The sequence below is a fragment of the Ambystoma mexicanum genome, chromosome 5p (genome assembly GCF_040938575.1).
Source record: "Ambystoma mexicanum isolate Mex_15411 chromosome 5p, UKY_AmexF1_1, whole genome shotgun sequence".
NCBI lineage: Eukaryota > Metazoa > Chordata > Amphibia > Caudata > Ambystomatidae > Ambystoma > Ambystoma mexicanum.
Genome location: NC_090930.1, coordinates 757,451,005 through 757,466,730, shown reverse-complemented (window position 1 = coordinate 757,466,730; position 15,726 = coordinate 757,451,005). Strand labels below are relative to the sequence as shown.

The window sequence follows — 15,726 nt, the reverse complement described above, 5'->3', positions numbered from 1 at the left end:
AGGGCATTTTCTCCTCCTCCAACCCCATCGTCAAGAAATATCTGACGGGTCTCTCAAGGCTCTACCCACCCGTCAAGAAACCTCACCCGGCGCACAAACCGTTCGAGCCCATGGCGTCTGTGGACATCAGGCTGGTCACCTTCAAGACGGCCTTGCTAGTCGGTCTTACCGTGGCTTGTATAGTCAGCGAAATCCAGGCGCTGGTCGCCTCTGAGCCATATACCACCTTTCACGAGGACAAGGTAGTCCTGCGGACACACCCGGCATTTCTGCCCAAGGTTCTGTCTGCTTTCCACTTGAACGAGGAAATAGTCCTTCCTACTTTTTTCCCCGATTCCAAGGATGAAGCGCAGCAAGTGGTGCACTGCCTGGATGTCAGGCGTGCCCTGAAATTCTACTTGGACAGGACCAAGGGCTTCCGCAAATCGGACGCCCTCTTTGTCACTTTCAGAGGCTCAGGACCAGGCTATCAGTCCTCTAAGGCTTCCATATCCCGTGGATGGTCTCTGCCATCCATCAAAGAAGCGTATGAGGGCCAGCACAAGCCACTCCGGCCAACATGCATGCCCACGCAGTCAGGGCCAAGGCAAGCGCATTCCAGCGTCATGTACCTTGGCAAGTCATAAGCAGGGTGGCCACTTGGGCCTCTCCCTTGGCTTTCTGCAAGCATTACTGTTTGGATGCCGGCTCTAAATCTGATGCAGCTTTCGGACATGCGGTTCTCAGGAACCTATTTGCTTAAGGAGGGTCTCCTCTCCACCCTGGGGCTACAATCAGTTGTAGTCTCCCATACAGAATGGAGGAAAGGGGACGGGACGTAAGAGTAATTATAAGTTAATCACTGTAGTAACTAACATACTCTTAGTCCATAGTCCCCTTTCCTACATACGTCCCACCAACCTCCCCCCTAATAAAACTGGTGTCATTAGGCAATGTTAGATCTATTGTCGACGCGTCAATGGGGACTGAGGTGTGGCGCCGGTGGGTGGAGTCAGGGCAGCGCATGCTCCCTGGGCTGCGCCCCAGTGCGCCTCTAAATTTAAAGGGGAAGAAGGTTTTTTCTGGTGAAAAAGGTTCCGTCTCCCATCCCTTGGAAGGGAGGCCATTCAGTATGGAGGAAAGGGGACTATGGACTAAGAGTACGTTAGTCACTAAGGTGAGTAACTTATAATATAATGCATATTTTGTGTTGCATGGGAAGATGCATATCACGGAAACGGTGGGGGATCAGAACGCATCAGCAAAAGAATATATTTACATCATGCATGTTTACATTGATGAGCCTGGATATAAGATATTGTATTTCTATAGCGCTCGTACACAAGTACACAAGGCGAAGGAGGGGAGCGTGGGAGAACAAAACAACGCTCTTACTAGGCCCAGTGACATTGAGCACACATAAGTGCATGAGAGAGGGGGAGGGGAAAAGTGCACGGAAGGGTGGATAAGTGGAAAGTGCGGAGCAAAGGAGAAAAAGATAAATAATAATAAATAAATAATAAAGTCAACAAACAGTGATAGTGCAGCAGCAATTGGCAAGTGCTGGGTTTAAGGCAGCAGACAGGGTAGGTCTGATAAGTGCAGGAAGAAAAAAGGGGGGCTGTATGGGTACAGATACAGACCCAGACCCCAGTGCAAGGGGTGACCCAGAGGCAGTGAGGGCGGGTGGCAGGGTGAGCAGGTATCTAGGCCCGGAGGACAGAGGGTGGCCAGTTGTACGGTGCCAAGAGAGAACAGATCAGCGGGGGAGAGGGGGAGCGAAAGCAGAAACAAAGAGGAAGGTCTTGAGGTGCTTCCGGAACCGGAGATGGTTCTCAGGTTTGAGTGGCAGTGAGGCTATTACAGAGGGAGGACCCAGCCGAGGACAGAGATCTACCCCCAGCTCGTTTATTTGAAAAACGACTGACCCTGAGGGAGTTGGAGGTAGAGGAGAGAAGAGCACAAGAAGGGAGGTATTTGCGGAGGGATAGTTGAAGATATTTTAGACCCAGGCCCCAGAAAGCCTTGTGGACAATGCAGAGGGTTTTGAATTTAATCCTTGCATCCACTGGGAGCCAATGGAGAGATTTCAGAGATGGAGAGATACGATCCCAGGGCTTGAGGCCAAGGACAAGTCCTGTTCTGGATTAGTTGCAGAGGGCGGAGAGTAGAGGCAGGTAGATTTAGAAAGAGGCTGTTACAATAGTCCAACCTAGAGATAACCAGAGCTTGGGAGACCATAAGCTTCTGGGGGAAGGAGAGGAAAGGAAGAGTACCTCTGAGGAGGTGCAGTAGTAAGTTTGACTTTTTAGAGACAGCAGAGATCTGGGCGGAGAAGGAAAGTGTGGAGCCAAAGATGACACTGAGGTTCTTAGCCTCGCAGGTGGGTGTAGGAGGAGGGCCAAGGGAGGCTGGCCAGAGAGTGAGGGGAAAGGATGGTGGACGAGTGCCGATGAGAAGGATCTCCGTCTTGCTGGCATTCAGACAAAGATCATTGGCGGCACACTGATGGCAGTTAGGCAATCGGAGATGAGAGATGAGAGAGGAAGAGGAAGTGGCCGAGGACAGCCTGAAAATGAGTTGTCAGCGTAGCACTGGAAATTTGGTAAGAAAGTGGCAATGCAGTGGGTGAGAGTTGCCAGGTATTGGTTGAAAAGCCAGGGTGAGAGGTTAGACTCCTGTGGAACACCACACGTAGAGAGGAAGATAGATGATAGGAAGGACCCAAGTTGGACCTGGGAAGGTCAATCAGAGAGGAAAGAGGTCAGCCAGGCCAGAGCCTGATCAGTGATACCCAGATTATCACGGAGACTGTTGAGCAGGATGATATGGTTGACTGTGTCGAAGGTAGAGGAGAGATCGAGGACGATGAGGACAGACGGAAGTTTGGAGAGCAGATCTTCACGGATGTTCAGGAGAGCAGTTTCTGTGCTTCTGGCAGCTCTGAAGCCAGACCGGTGGTCATGGAGACAGCCAACAGAATTGGAATGAAGGTTAAGCTGAGAGATGGCCAACTTTTCCAGCAGTTTGCCCAGAAAAGAGTAATGGAAATTGGCGATAGTTAGCAGGACGAGAGGGATCAGCTGTGGGTTTCTTGAGAAGAGGGTGCACAAGGGAGTGCTTAAGAGGGGAGGGGAAGGATCCTGAGCCAAAGGAATGGTTGCAAAAATCAGCAAGTGCCGTAGCGAGCGTTTCAATTTGGTCCTTGATGGTTTTAGAGGAACAGGGATGAACCTGTTTGGATGAGCCTTTCTTAGATCGGGCTTGTCTAGAAACCTCATCAGGGGAGAAAAGAGGAAAGGACGAAAAGTAGGGTGGGGGGGTAGCTGAAGGAGTGTCAGCAAGCACAAACGAAGGGGGGAGAGGTGAATAGGGTGGACAGGATGTCCTGGGTTTTTGAGATAAAGCGAGAGGCCAGGGCATTGCAAAGAGCCTGGGTGGCAACAGGAGGGGTAGAGACTGCAGCAGGGTTAGCCAGCTCCTTGAAGATTTTAAAGAGTTCGGCCGAGTTGTTAGATGCCGCAGAGACGCGAGCTTGAATATGGACTCTCTTCTTGGTGAGGACAGAAAGTCAGTAATGCTTTTGGAGCAGGCGACAGGCCAGTTTGTCAGAGGAAGAACAAGAAGCCCTTAATTTCCTCTCAGCCGCCCAACACTTACTTTTAAGTGTAGCTAGGTCAGAGTCATACCAGGAAGTGCACTTGGCTTTGGACTTCAAACGGATCCTCATGACAGGGGCAAGAGCATCAAGAGTATCAGAACTTGAAGAGTAGAGCAGAGACAGGGCTGTGTCAGGATGTGAGACAGCCAGAGGTGGAGGGGGTGTAAAAGCAAGCAGAAATATCAAGGCTGAGTACCACAAAAGGAAATACACCAAACACAGGCTTATAAAGAGTCACAGATCTTTATTCCACTGCGCAGTTACAAAGAACAAATTCAGATAGCCATCTGGCCCTAAGTACATCACAGTGAGTACCAGCCCTTCAGTGTGAGGAGTGAGAGGTACTGGACATCTGGACATTCACGTATTTATACAATTTAGTAATAATGTCCAGCCCCTCTACAGGTTAATAATCCATGGTCTAGAGTTTGTGCCGAGTTCACTTATGGCTCATAAGACAATATGCACACAGATTACATTTGATTTACATTCAAACAAATCACAATGGCAAAAGTGTATTTCAGGATTTAGCAGTAAGCCTTAGCACATATCCCTTCACAATGCAGATCTGCCAGTGTCCACGCTTGACATTTACACAGTATTGTCCTCGATGTATGTTCGTGGATGAGGCTTATTGGTGCAGACAATCCTAAAACCACAAGTCATGTATGGGACAAGGTCTCATTACCCAGTCTAAACATTCGGCCTGCGGACAGTCTAACCATTAACTAAGTGCAGAAGGTCGGGAAGGCTCGGTTACAAGTTGGAAACACAGTCCACCATTTTAGAACACAGAATTACATATGAACAGAAATCAAAATGGCAGATGATCCTAAAATGGAGGTGAAGTCGATCTAAAATCGGAACTTTGCAACGCGGTTTTCTTCGCAGAGCAACTGCACTTAGGCCAATATATATTAGAAAGGAGGCACAATATGATTTCCCATTTAACAAACCCTCTTTTTGGCCTAAGCCAAGCGCTAAACTACTTCTAGTCACTTTACGAGTAACTCCACGTCTCAATGTCCATACACCCTGAATCACAATCATCAGAGATAACAATCGCTATAAGGTCAGAAACAGAAATTTCCTTCAACACAAATTCGTTTGTCATTCCTTCTGGGGCACGTACTTTTTGTCCTGATGTTCCCATAGTCTGTGCACAACATCCCCCTAACACTGAACATATGACATGAAGACACTGTATACAGCAACAGAAAAATAACAGAATACCCAGAATAATCAATAAGATTGAAAGTAACTTCCATCCCCAAGATTGTAAGAAGTCCCAGCTAAGATCCCAGTTTCCCTCGGGAACGTGCACTTCTGAACTAAGGACGTGCAGATTTTGTATTACCTTACAGATGGTTGGGGAGGAATCTGGCACGAAAACGCAACAAGCGGACCCCACTAATTTACATAGTCCACCACGCTCAGCCAGGATGACGTCTAATGCCATCAGGTTCTGTAGGGCCACTAACCTTATCGCTTTCTGTTCTAGAGTCATGTTATAGAGTATGTCAGTGGTCCGGTTGATGGTCCTCTCCAGTACTCTCGCTAGTCTTCTGATATCCTCAGAGTTTAATATTTGCCCCCAAAAAGGTACAAAAGATTTTGCTACGTCGCCCAGAACTTGTGATGAAGTATCGCCATTCTCATCCCGCCTTGGACGAGCTTTAGAGATTTCTATGGTGCTTGCTATGAATACCCCGGGTAACAGAATTCCTAAATAACAGGTTACCTGCCAATCCCTAGGTAGCCATGAGAAAGCTTCATTACCGCAATTGAAATAGACAGGTTCGCCTACATACAAAGGTTTGTCCTCACTGGTCAAGTTTGCAACATTGGTGCAGCCCTTGAAATCAACCATTGACTGAGTACCATTCCTCTGTATGCAGAAAGAAACTGAATCGGGGCTGTGGTTAACAGTGTAGGAAGGTGGTGTGGCATCCCTAATGCCTATAGGAGCCATCTTGAAAGAGATCAAAGATTGAAAAGGACGAGACAGTCTATCGGAAGGCCTGATAGAAGCAACATTAAGCTTGCTTCTATTTGCAAAAAGTGAGCATCCCAGGGGCGTAAGAACTTGTTTCTAAAAATCATTCAAATTTGTTCCATCAAAGTTCCCTGAGATGCTATTGTTCCATCGGCCAAAGAATAGTGCCCTTAAAGAAGCATAACAGGCAGTAGTCAAAGGTAAAGGATGAATATACCAGCCCAACCCCTTGTCTCCGTTTTGCAGTAAATGAGAGCAGACCCAACAATTAATTTGTTAAAAATGGCATGTGTGGCATTCATTATGAGTAATAAAGTGTTATTGTGGTAACTCTGTCTGTGTAGAGAGTCTCTAGGAGATAGAGTATGCAGATGCACAAAAGGTGTAGAAGCAGTAAGTACATTTTCAGTGGGCAAAAGAGTTTCAAGCGGATGTACTTCTTCCAAATACCAAAATCCTAAGGCAATTACTATTGTGAAGCCGGTTAACATAATCACAAGACAACAAAATGTTTTAGGAGACCATACATTCGATTGTCCATTGTTACGATTGGGCACACAGTCACTTATATGTTCCGTACGAGTGGGAGCGATTGCAGGCATTGTTTCTTCAAACGAAATACTCCAGAGTTTATTTGCTGGCGATCTCCTGATCGCACGTTTTCCTGATCGCATGTTTTCTTCGTCCTTCCCTATCCCTAGCCAACAGATTTACTTGTGTGCAAAAACAGGGCCTCAAGACAGGCCATGATCTTTCCTGGTGGCACAGCCGAACCGTGCATTTAGTTTAGTTCGGTGGACGCAGATCGTACCTTGTGACTCCTGGTACTGCGTGATCTGCGAACAATGTGTCGTTGCTTCCTGATGGAAGTGGTGGATTTTCAATAGACAACGGTGAAAAAGCATCTGTAGGAGAGTGTGGAGATGAAGTGGCTGTTTCCACGTGCTGAGGGAGAGTCTCCGAAGCACTCTCGATGCTGCTCAATGCTGCGTGATCGTTGGGAGCAGCACAGGTAGGATTATCCGTATCGTCTGTAACGTGGGGCAAAGGGAAGGGAATCCTCTTGACGTGTGACGCGTGGATCCAGTGCTTTCATCCTGATACTCGTACGGCTGTCTGTGTGGCCAATGGGACCTGATGAGGGCCCCTCCAACACGGTGCGAGACAGGATGCTCTTTCGAATGCTTTGATCAGCACCCAGCTACCAGGCCGAATGCTGTGACCTGGGCCTTCATATTTGACGGGAATGGCTTCTCGCACCTGTTGATAAATCAAATACAGATTTTTAGTTAACCGGTCACAGTAGACTGAAAGAAGTACATGTTCAATGTCTCGCAAGGCCTTGGGCTTAGGTACATTCCAAATGTTAGCTGCCCATCACATAACCACCTCAAAAGGGGAGAGCCCAGTCCTAGTCTGTGGGGTTGTTCTCCTTGATAAAAACACGATCTGTAAGGCGTCCGGCCATTTTAGTTTGGTGCCGGCACACGTCTTAGCGAGCTTGTTCTTCAAGATACCGTTGTCTCTCTACCAATCCAGCACTTTGAGCATGTCTAGCCGAATGGAACCATTTATCGATCTGTAATCCCGCGCATATCTGCAGAATTACAGCAGTGATAAAATGTGGACCATTTTCCGACCAGAGGACCCTTGGCAAACCACACCTAGGAAAATCTTCCTTAAGCATGGTTTTCGCCGTTGCCATTGCTGTAGCATCTTTAACAGGAAAGGCTTCAACCCATTTACTAAAGGCGCAAATAACAACTAGTACATACTTATAGTTATTACAACGCTCCATTTCAATGAAGTCAAAATGTATGACCTCGAAGGAGACAGAAGGTGGACCAAAACTACCCCTTGGTGTCGTCGTGCCTTTTCCCATATTATGCTGTAGACCGATCATACAACTCTAAACAAAACATTCAGCTGTTTTCGGGATTTTATCATTCACTCAGACATTTTGTAACATTTTGGAAACCTTCCGTGCACAGATGTGGGTGGGCCCATGAGCCATTGCGACCATCATTGTAATGTACGCATCTGGCACCAACCATTTTCCTTCTAACTTGTCCACCCAACACCCGTCATCATCCATCCTTGCCAAACATTCAGCCCATTTCTTAATTTCCTCTGACGTGGCATCGGCTTGAATATTCTTTACAGATTTTATACCTTTGTCTTTAGTACAAACATTAGTGGCTTCCCTTGCAGTATACATTTCTGAATAGAGATCAGTGGCGGTTTGTTTGGCTCCCTGGTCAGCAAAAGTGTTCCCTTTTCCTACATCATCTGATTTTCAGATGCGCTGCGCATTTCATGATCGCTAACTGAGTGGGGAGTGCAAGCGCTGGAGTAACCATACTATCAAGGAGCCATGTTGGATCTTAGTTCCATGTGAGGTCAAGAAACCTCATTCTGCCCAAAGTCTACCAAAGTTGTGAACTACCCCAAAAGCATACTGACTATCAGGATATATATTTACTCTAAGCACTTTGGAAAGTTCACAAGCTCGAGTCAATGCAATAATTTCTGCGGCCTGTGCAGAATTATGCGTGAATCTCTTTTTTTCCCCTTTTTGTGCTTAATGTGGTGATGGCATAAGCAGCCGTGGATGTACCATCTGGAAGTTTGAAACAGGAGCCATCACAAACCAGCTCCCCTTGTGGGTTATTCAAAGGAGTATCCTTCAGGTCAATTATGCCTTTAGTTTCTTGCTCTGTGGTGTAGAGGCAGTCATGTGACGTTTCGTCACTGCAAGAAGTATCTTGCGGGAAAGGTAAAAGTTCAGCCGGATTCAATACGCAACACCTCTGAAATTTGATGTGCGTCAACCTCCTTCCTTCCTTCGACAGGAGATAGCCTAAATTGGCAACGTCCTGTCTACAATATTGAAACTTTTTGAGTGAAGCTTTGTGTCCATGTTTTGCTAAGTGAATAAGCAACAACATGTTGCCCTCCTTACAGGCACTTTCTGAGTCAGCAGCTAAATGAAGATTGTCTACGTACTGAAGTAATGTACAAGTGGTAGGCAACTCAAGTGTATCAAGCTGCTCTTTCAAATACCTACTATAGATGCTTGGACTTTCCGTGTACCTTGCGGTGCACAGGTGAAGGTAAACAAGCGTCCGCCTAAGGTGAACGCGAACAGATATCTGCTATCCTTGTATATAGGAATGCTAAAGAAAGCATTCTTAAGATCTACAACACTAAAGTGAGTAGCAGAAGCCGGGATCATAGTTAGTATTGTCGTCACATCAGGCACAATAGGAAATTGTGGAGCAACAATCTTATTGATAGCGCGTAAATCAATGACAAAATGAAAGGGAATTGCATTATTGCCTTTCTTATACATATGCAAAATCGGACTATTGCACAAACTACCTGCAATTGCCTCAATTACCCCACGATGTACAAAATCGGAGACTATGCACTTCAAAGCTTGCTCACCATCAACCGAAATCTTATACTGAGGAATACATGGCAACTTTACTCCATTTTTTAAAAGGATCTTAACAGGCTCAATTTGTAGAACACCGACATCATTGTCATCAATTGCCCATAAACATCACTAAATTCCGGCGGCAAAGGTCTAGTCAAGGACTGAGGGACAGAAAGTTGCTGTGGTGAAATCGTCAAACGCACTCCATCTGAAGAACAATCAGTTACCACATTTAATTCCTTCAACAGATTCAATCCCAACAAATTCTCTCCACAGTTCGTTGTCAAAAGAAATGGACAGTGGTCCGTGAATGGACCCAATGTAATCAGTACCGGTGAAGAAACCGGACAAAGCTACTGGTGTACCAGAAAACCCTACAGAAACATTGGTTTGCTCTGAGAGTGGAATGTTTGGAACCCATGAATGGTCAATGGAACACTTCTGTGCTCCTGTATCTATCAAGAATAGATGTTTCCTATTTCTCACTATCATTTCAACGTAGGGACCTTTCTGATTAACGAGAATAGGCGTTGGTTCCAAACCCTGCTTCGGGCAATCCTAGCAAAACAGAATATCATCAAAAGGAAGGTCTTCAGAGAGATATGCAGCAGAAGGATGATCAAAAATATTTCTGTTATCCATACTATGAGTCTGATTATCCTGTATAAAAGGTTGTGATTTTTTTTTAGAAAACTGACTTCCGCCACGACCCCCTGCCCCAGGGCGGCTTCTGGATCGTCTACCCATGGTACCAAATGTGTTATTCGACCTCTGCTGAAGGATCGGGCATTGTGCTCACCAGTGACCCTCTTGTCTGCAATAAGCACATTGGGTCGCGTGTATAGGACCCAACGGCACATTACCCTGTGGAGCATAATGTCCCCTAAATTGTGAATTACCCCCTCTAGGGCCTCTAACAATTTGTTGTAATGGAACTTTAGTTTTCAAGTCACCCTTTCTCTATTCAATTCTCTTTTTCATTATTGACTCGGTTTTCATAGTACTGTGCCATATGCAATACTTCAGACTGAGACTTAGCTTGCCAAGCAATCTCAGAAGACCTAATTTGCGACTGGATGTCGGGCAACAATCCAAGCACAAATTTGTCTACAAATAGTCGTTTCCCAGACTCTCTGCTCAAATCTTGCCCACTGAAATCTGAAAACATTTGTTCAAACCGATTAAAGAATTCGGTAGCACCCTCAGACTTCCCTTGGACACAAGCAGTAAATTTGTCCCAAATAATCCTTCTCTCAGGAATTATAGTTTTTAATTTCATGACTATTCTATCAGGCAAAGTCAGTATTACCTGTGGCGGTCTCTCGCCAGCTGGCCTTTCTCTATCTAGTCTGACCATATTAACCCATTTGTCTCCTAACCCTGGTACGTAGTCTACAGTCCTAATCTGCTTCCACAAATCAATGGGTAGGAGCACGGGAAATAACAATCTATATCGCTCAGAGTAAATACTGACGACTGCAAGACAGATTCTATCTCTTTATAGAGCCCTGTCGGATTCTTCCTAATATCAGGAATGGATTGTTTAATGGTGTTCACTTCCTGTCTTGAGAACGGGACGTGAACAAACTGCGACACATAATGAGCAGGAATGTCATAGGCAGCTGCACCTGTTCTGGCATCAGCTGGAACCTCGACTTTTGGGACAAATGTCGGCGGAACCTCTCTCATAGGCAACTGAGAGAATCGCAAACGCCAAACGCTTACTGAGCAACATAGCTAAATCGAGCGCTATAGCAGCTGAAGGATTGTCAGACGAAAAAGCTCTCTTATAGATATGCAATAATTCTGCGGGACAACAAATCTTTCTTTTTATGCATTCTTCCTGCAGGTATTCTACCATTACCTGTATCACTTTCCTCTGCATTTCTGGCGTATACTGACTATACGTGTCATATACTTCTACGGGAGATATCGACATGCCTGAAATCCATCTAATCGCATCCTTTATGCAAATTTTTGTTTCCTCACTTATCGACTTACAACAAGGAAGGAACTGTTTCTGTACAAAAATAGCACTCAAACTATCGCCATCAATTTTTTCATTCCGTAACCTTTCTAACTCCCTTCTATACTCAAAAACCCTCTCGACATGCTCATATACTTTCTCAGCAGTATCTCTTGAATATGCTAAAACTTTCAGATCCCTCAACCCTTGTGAGAGTCCTATATCATCTAGTCTGTTCCACATTACACATAAATGAATTCCCAACCCTTCAATAAAAACATTTTTCTCAGGAAAACTGTCTAGATTAGAGAGTGTGGCAAAAACATCAGCTTGTTCACCCCTCTCCATGCGTTGTTTGGCCCATGCAATCAAATCGTGCTTTCTATCTTTAGACACAGTATTACGAGTCACAATCTTTGATTCCGCTCCCTTATCAACTACAAGCGGAACAGAACCACTCGGAAGAGGAAGAGTAGACAAATCTTGTACAATCGGTAACAAAGGTGCTATCGCTAGTGCAGAAGGCAAATCTACCAAACCCGTAACAGTATGCAAAAGCGGAGGTGCAAGTGGAAGAGCAACAATAGGAGGAGGAACGATAACCGGAGGAAGAGGGACAATAGGAGGAACGATAGGAAGAGCAGGAATTACTATGGGAGGAGGAACGACAGCAGGAAGAGGTAAAGCAGCAGGAATAAGTACATATGGAGGTGGCGCAGTGGCGCCAGGCCTTCGTTCATTTAGAAGTTTGTCAATTAACTCATCAGATACATGAAAGTCTTTAGACGGATACATTTTCTGGATACCAAGTTGAAAAGCCCTATACATATTTCTAACTGACTCGGACTGTTTATTTTGATCGTACAACAACGCTTTTTCGGCGTTGAACATATGACGGCGCGCATGTTACTCTCTACTTTTAAGTTGCTGCATAGCTTCTTTCTTCCATTTCTGTAATACATCAAATGCTGCAGGTCTAGCCTTTTTCTTTAATAATATAGACTCTAAATATTCTATACGAGGAATTTCAAAACTACCATTGGTTGGCCACTGAAGTTAGGAAGCATGTCTAGTTTGTCTGTGCCAAATATCATTAAACACTATACTACCAATGCCGTGCTTACAGTACATAGTACACACCGGAGACCCCGGCATTGGTGCCGGTCGGCCAAATTCCAAAGATTGTCTGTCCTTGCGGAATAATGCCCTGAAGGAGGCAGACAGTTTCTCAGGCATATCAGATTACTGGTGTTACCTGGTCAATAATTGTATTCGCGAGTGCAATACGCCAAAACAAATTATCAGGATACTTAAGAATCGGGTCACGACTCACCTGATCAAAGGACAAAGGAGGTCCGATCGGATATCTAAGGTCATAAAGGACCCACGTAGTTGGTGATTTTGGCAAAACTGCCCTCATCGATATATGGACCCCCTTCAAGATGCCGTCTCGGACCGCGGGGTCACCGTCCAGGGATCGGGTCGTGCAGTACTGTTGAGGTATGGCTTCTCATCCAAGAAAGGGGCCCCCTTTTTTCTTCGTCCGATCCCGGTCCGATAGCCACGTCAACCTTCAACGAGATGCCATCAATCATGAGGGTCCCTATTTGAGCGCCATCTGTAAAAGCAAGCGGAAATATCGAGGCTGAGTACCACAAAAGGAAATACACCAAACACGGGCTTATAAAGATTCACAGATCTTTATTCTACTGCGCAGTTACAAAGAACAAATTCAGATAGCTATCTGGTCCTCAATACATCACAGTGAGTACCATCCCTTCAGTGTGAGGAGTGAGAGGTACTGGACATCTGGACATTCACGTATTTATACAATTTAGTAATAATGTCCAGCCCCTCTACAGGTTAATAATCCATGGATTAAAGTTTGTGCCGAGTTCACTTATGGCTCGTAAGAACAAATTCAGATAGCTATCTGGTCCTCAATACATCACAGTGAGTACCATCCCTTCAGTGTGAGGAGTGAGAGGTACTGGACATCTGGACATTCACGTATTTATACAATTTAGTAATAATGTCCAGCCCCTCTACAGGTTAATAATCCATGGATTAAAGTTTGTGCCGAGTTCACTTATGGCTCGTAAGACAATATGCATACGGATTACATTTGGTTTACATTCAAACAAGTCAAAATGGCAAAAGTGTATTCCAGGATTTAGCAGTAAGCCTTAGCACATATCCCTTCACAATGCAGTTCAGCCAGTGTCCACGCTTGACATTTACACAGTATTGTCCTCGATGTATATTCGTGGATGAGGCTTATTGGTGCAGACAATCCTAAGACCACAAGTCATGTATGCGACAAGGTCTCATTATCCAGTCTAAACATTCGGCCCGCGGACGGTCTAACCATTAACCAAGTGCAGAAGGTCGGGATGGCTCGGTTACAAGTTGGAAACACAGTCCACCATTTTAGAACACAGAATTACATATGAACAGAAATCAAAATGGCGGATGATCCTAAAATGGCTGCGAAGTCGATCTAAAATCGGAACTTTGCAACGTGGTTTTCTTTGCAGAACGACTGGGCTTAGACCAGTATATATTAGAAAGGAGGCTCAATATGATTTCCCGTTTAACGGGGGGGTGAGAGAAGGTGGCGGCGAAAGCCTCAACTGACGCACGCTTCATGGGCCGGATGTCCGAGAAGGTAGGTCGCAGTGTTGGGGTAGGCTTCGCTTTGGGTGGAAGAGAGGGAGAGATTAGAGGAGAAGAGGAAGAGGGAGTGATCGCTCCAGGAGAGAGGAGTGGTCAGAGGGATTGAGAGGGGGAGGTCAGAGGAGATCAAGACATTGAGTGTGTGCCCTGCAGAGTGAATCGGGCCAGAGGGGAGGATGGACAGGGAGAGGGAGTCACAGAGGTCACAGAGGAGGAACAAGGAGAGTCTAAATGGATGTTGAGGTCACCGAGGAGGTGGAGGAGGAGTTGAGTGGTAGAGGCCATGAGGGAGGAGGAGAGGTCCGCCCACTCAGAGAGAAAAGAGGTGATTCGACCAAGAGGCCGGTAGATGGTAGCCACAGTAAGAGAATGTGTAGGAGAGAGAGAGTGCCTACAGACAAGGCATTCAAAAGAAGAGTAGGTTTGAGTGAGAATGATAGAGGCAGGAATCCACTCAGGAAAGATCAGGGCTACCCCCCCCTCCAGACCGGGAGGATCTGGGTGCAGAGAGGATCTTGTAGCCATCAGGGAGGAGAGAGTGTCAAAGCTTGTGACAGAGTGTGAACCATGTCTCAGTAAGACCGAGGGCATCAAGGTCTAGTTCTTCAAGTAAGTGGCAGATGTCAGAGGAGTGTTTGACAGCAGAGCGAGAGTTGAGAGAATAAGGTTGCCAGCCTTAAAGACCTTCCGAGGATAGGTACAGGGAAGCGCCTATCAAAGAGGAGGATATTGGCCTGAGGGCCTTGGACCATGACAGTGCCATTAAGTTAGACATTAATGATGACATTAGAGTCGTCGAAGGAAGCCATGAGAGCTTCCCAGCGAGTGCCACCATAATGCGAGGGGAGGAGATGGGACAGAGCACAGAGACCATATGAAGAGTCCATAAATCTGGCGAAGCAACGACAGAGGATGTCTGTGAGGGTCTGTCTGGAGGAAGTATTGGAGTAGGTGTCAGCGATAGGAAGACTAGGGTTAGAGGCCAAGATTTCCTTTTTGAACTTCTTCCTACCAGACTTGGTGAGGAGGGAAAGATAGTCAATGGAGAAGCAGTTTGAAAAGATAGGAGAAACAGGTAACGCCATGGCCTAGTAGAGAGAGGGGGCAGCAGGAGAAATATACAAGATCAGCAGTAAGGAACAGTCACTGGGCTAGCAGGTTAAAATTTAGGGCCGAAGTAAGGTGAAAAAACAACACAGCCAATTTAGATTTGCAGAATCACACCAAAATGTAACTTTCCTGCACACACCCAAATTTGACTTTCTAAACACTCAAATTTGGCTTTCAAGGCAATTTCTTAGGCATCAATAGGTATACGAAAAGTGGTAAGATTATAGGTGAATGCTTAGACGAGAGCATGAAGGGGGGCCAGTTGTAAACCAGAAGAAGGTAGAGTGAAGGTGAATGAGATGAAATCTGAAGGGTTGGCAGAGGGAGGGAACTAACCAATAGAGAGGGAAGTAAGAGAGTCTCGGAAGTCCAGTTTCATGACTGCGGGAGCAGGCATCGCCAGGGAGGTTCAGGCAGTTGTAGCACCATGGTGAGCAGACAAGGAAGCTGACAGGGGCCTTAGAAGTGGGCCTTTGGTGGAGCCGGCTAAAGCCTGCCGGTGACCCGATTGGCGATAAAGGTGGAGCAAGAGCCAATCCGTTTTCACCATGGAGGAAGGCACTTCAGGAGTCACAGCCTCTCAGGCACAAAGAAGCTGGCAGCCATGTTGGAGACATTTCAAACAGCAGTCGAAAATGAAACTTTCAATTTGTCTCTCCATGAAAGAAAGGCAGCAGGAGAGTGGAGGACGCTGCAAAATAGCACAGTGATGTTGCACTCATAAAAATGAAAATGCACTGCAGATCACGTTTTTGGGCAATTTTTCGTTTTTTTGTTTAACAATGCTTCTTTAAATTGCCAGGTGTTGCAGGATGGATCAGCTTAGCCCAGGCAGTTCAGGGCTCCATGAAGGGAGGGGGGCAAGAGGCACATCGAGCTACGTAGGATGCAGGGAAAAG

At 45.9% G+C, this 15,726-nt stretch overlaps 1 protein-coding gene across 36 annotated transcripts in view; it reads left to right on the top strand.

The window, feature by feature from the left end:
- The window catches only part of CLASP2 (cytoplasmic linker associated protein 2), a 2,478,243-nt gene that overhangs the window by 2,332,824 nt on the left and 129,693 nt on the right, over nucleotides 1-15,726 (top strand). The window lies entirely within an intron of this gene.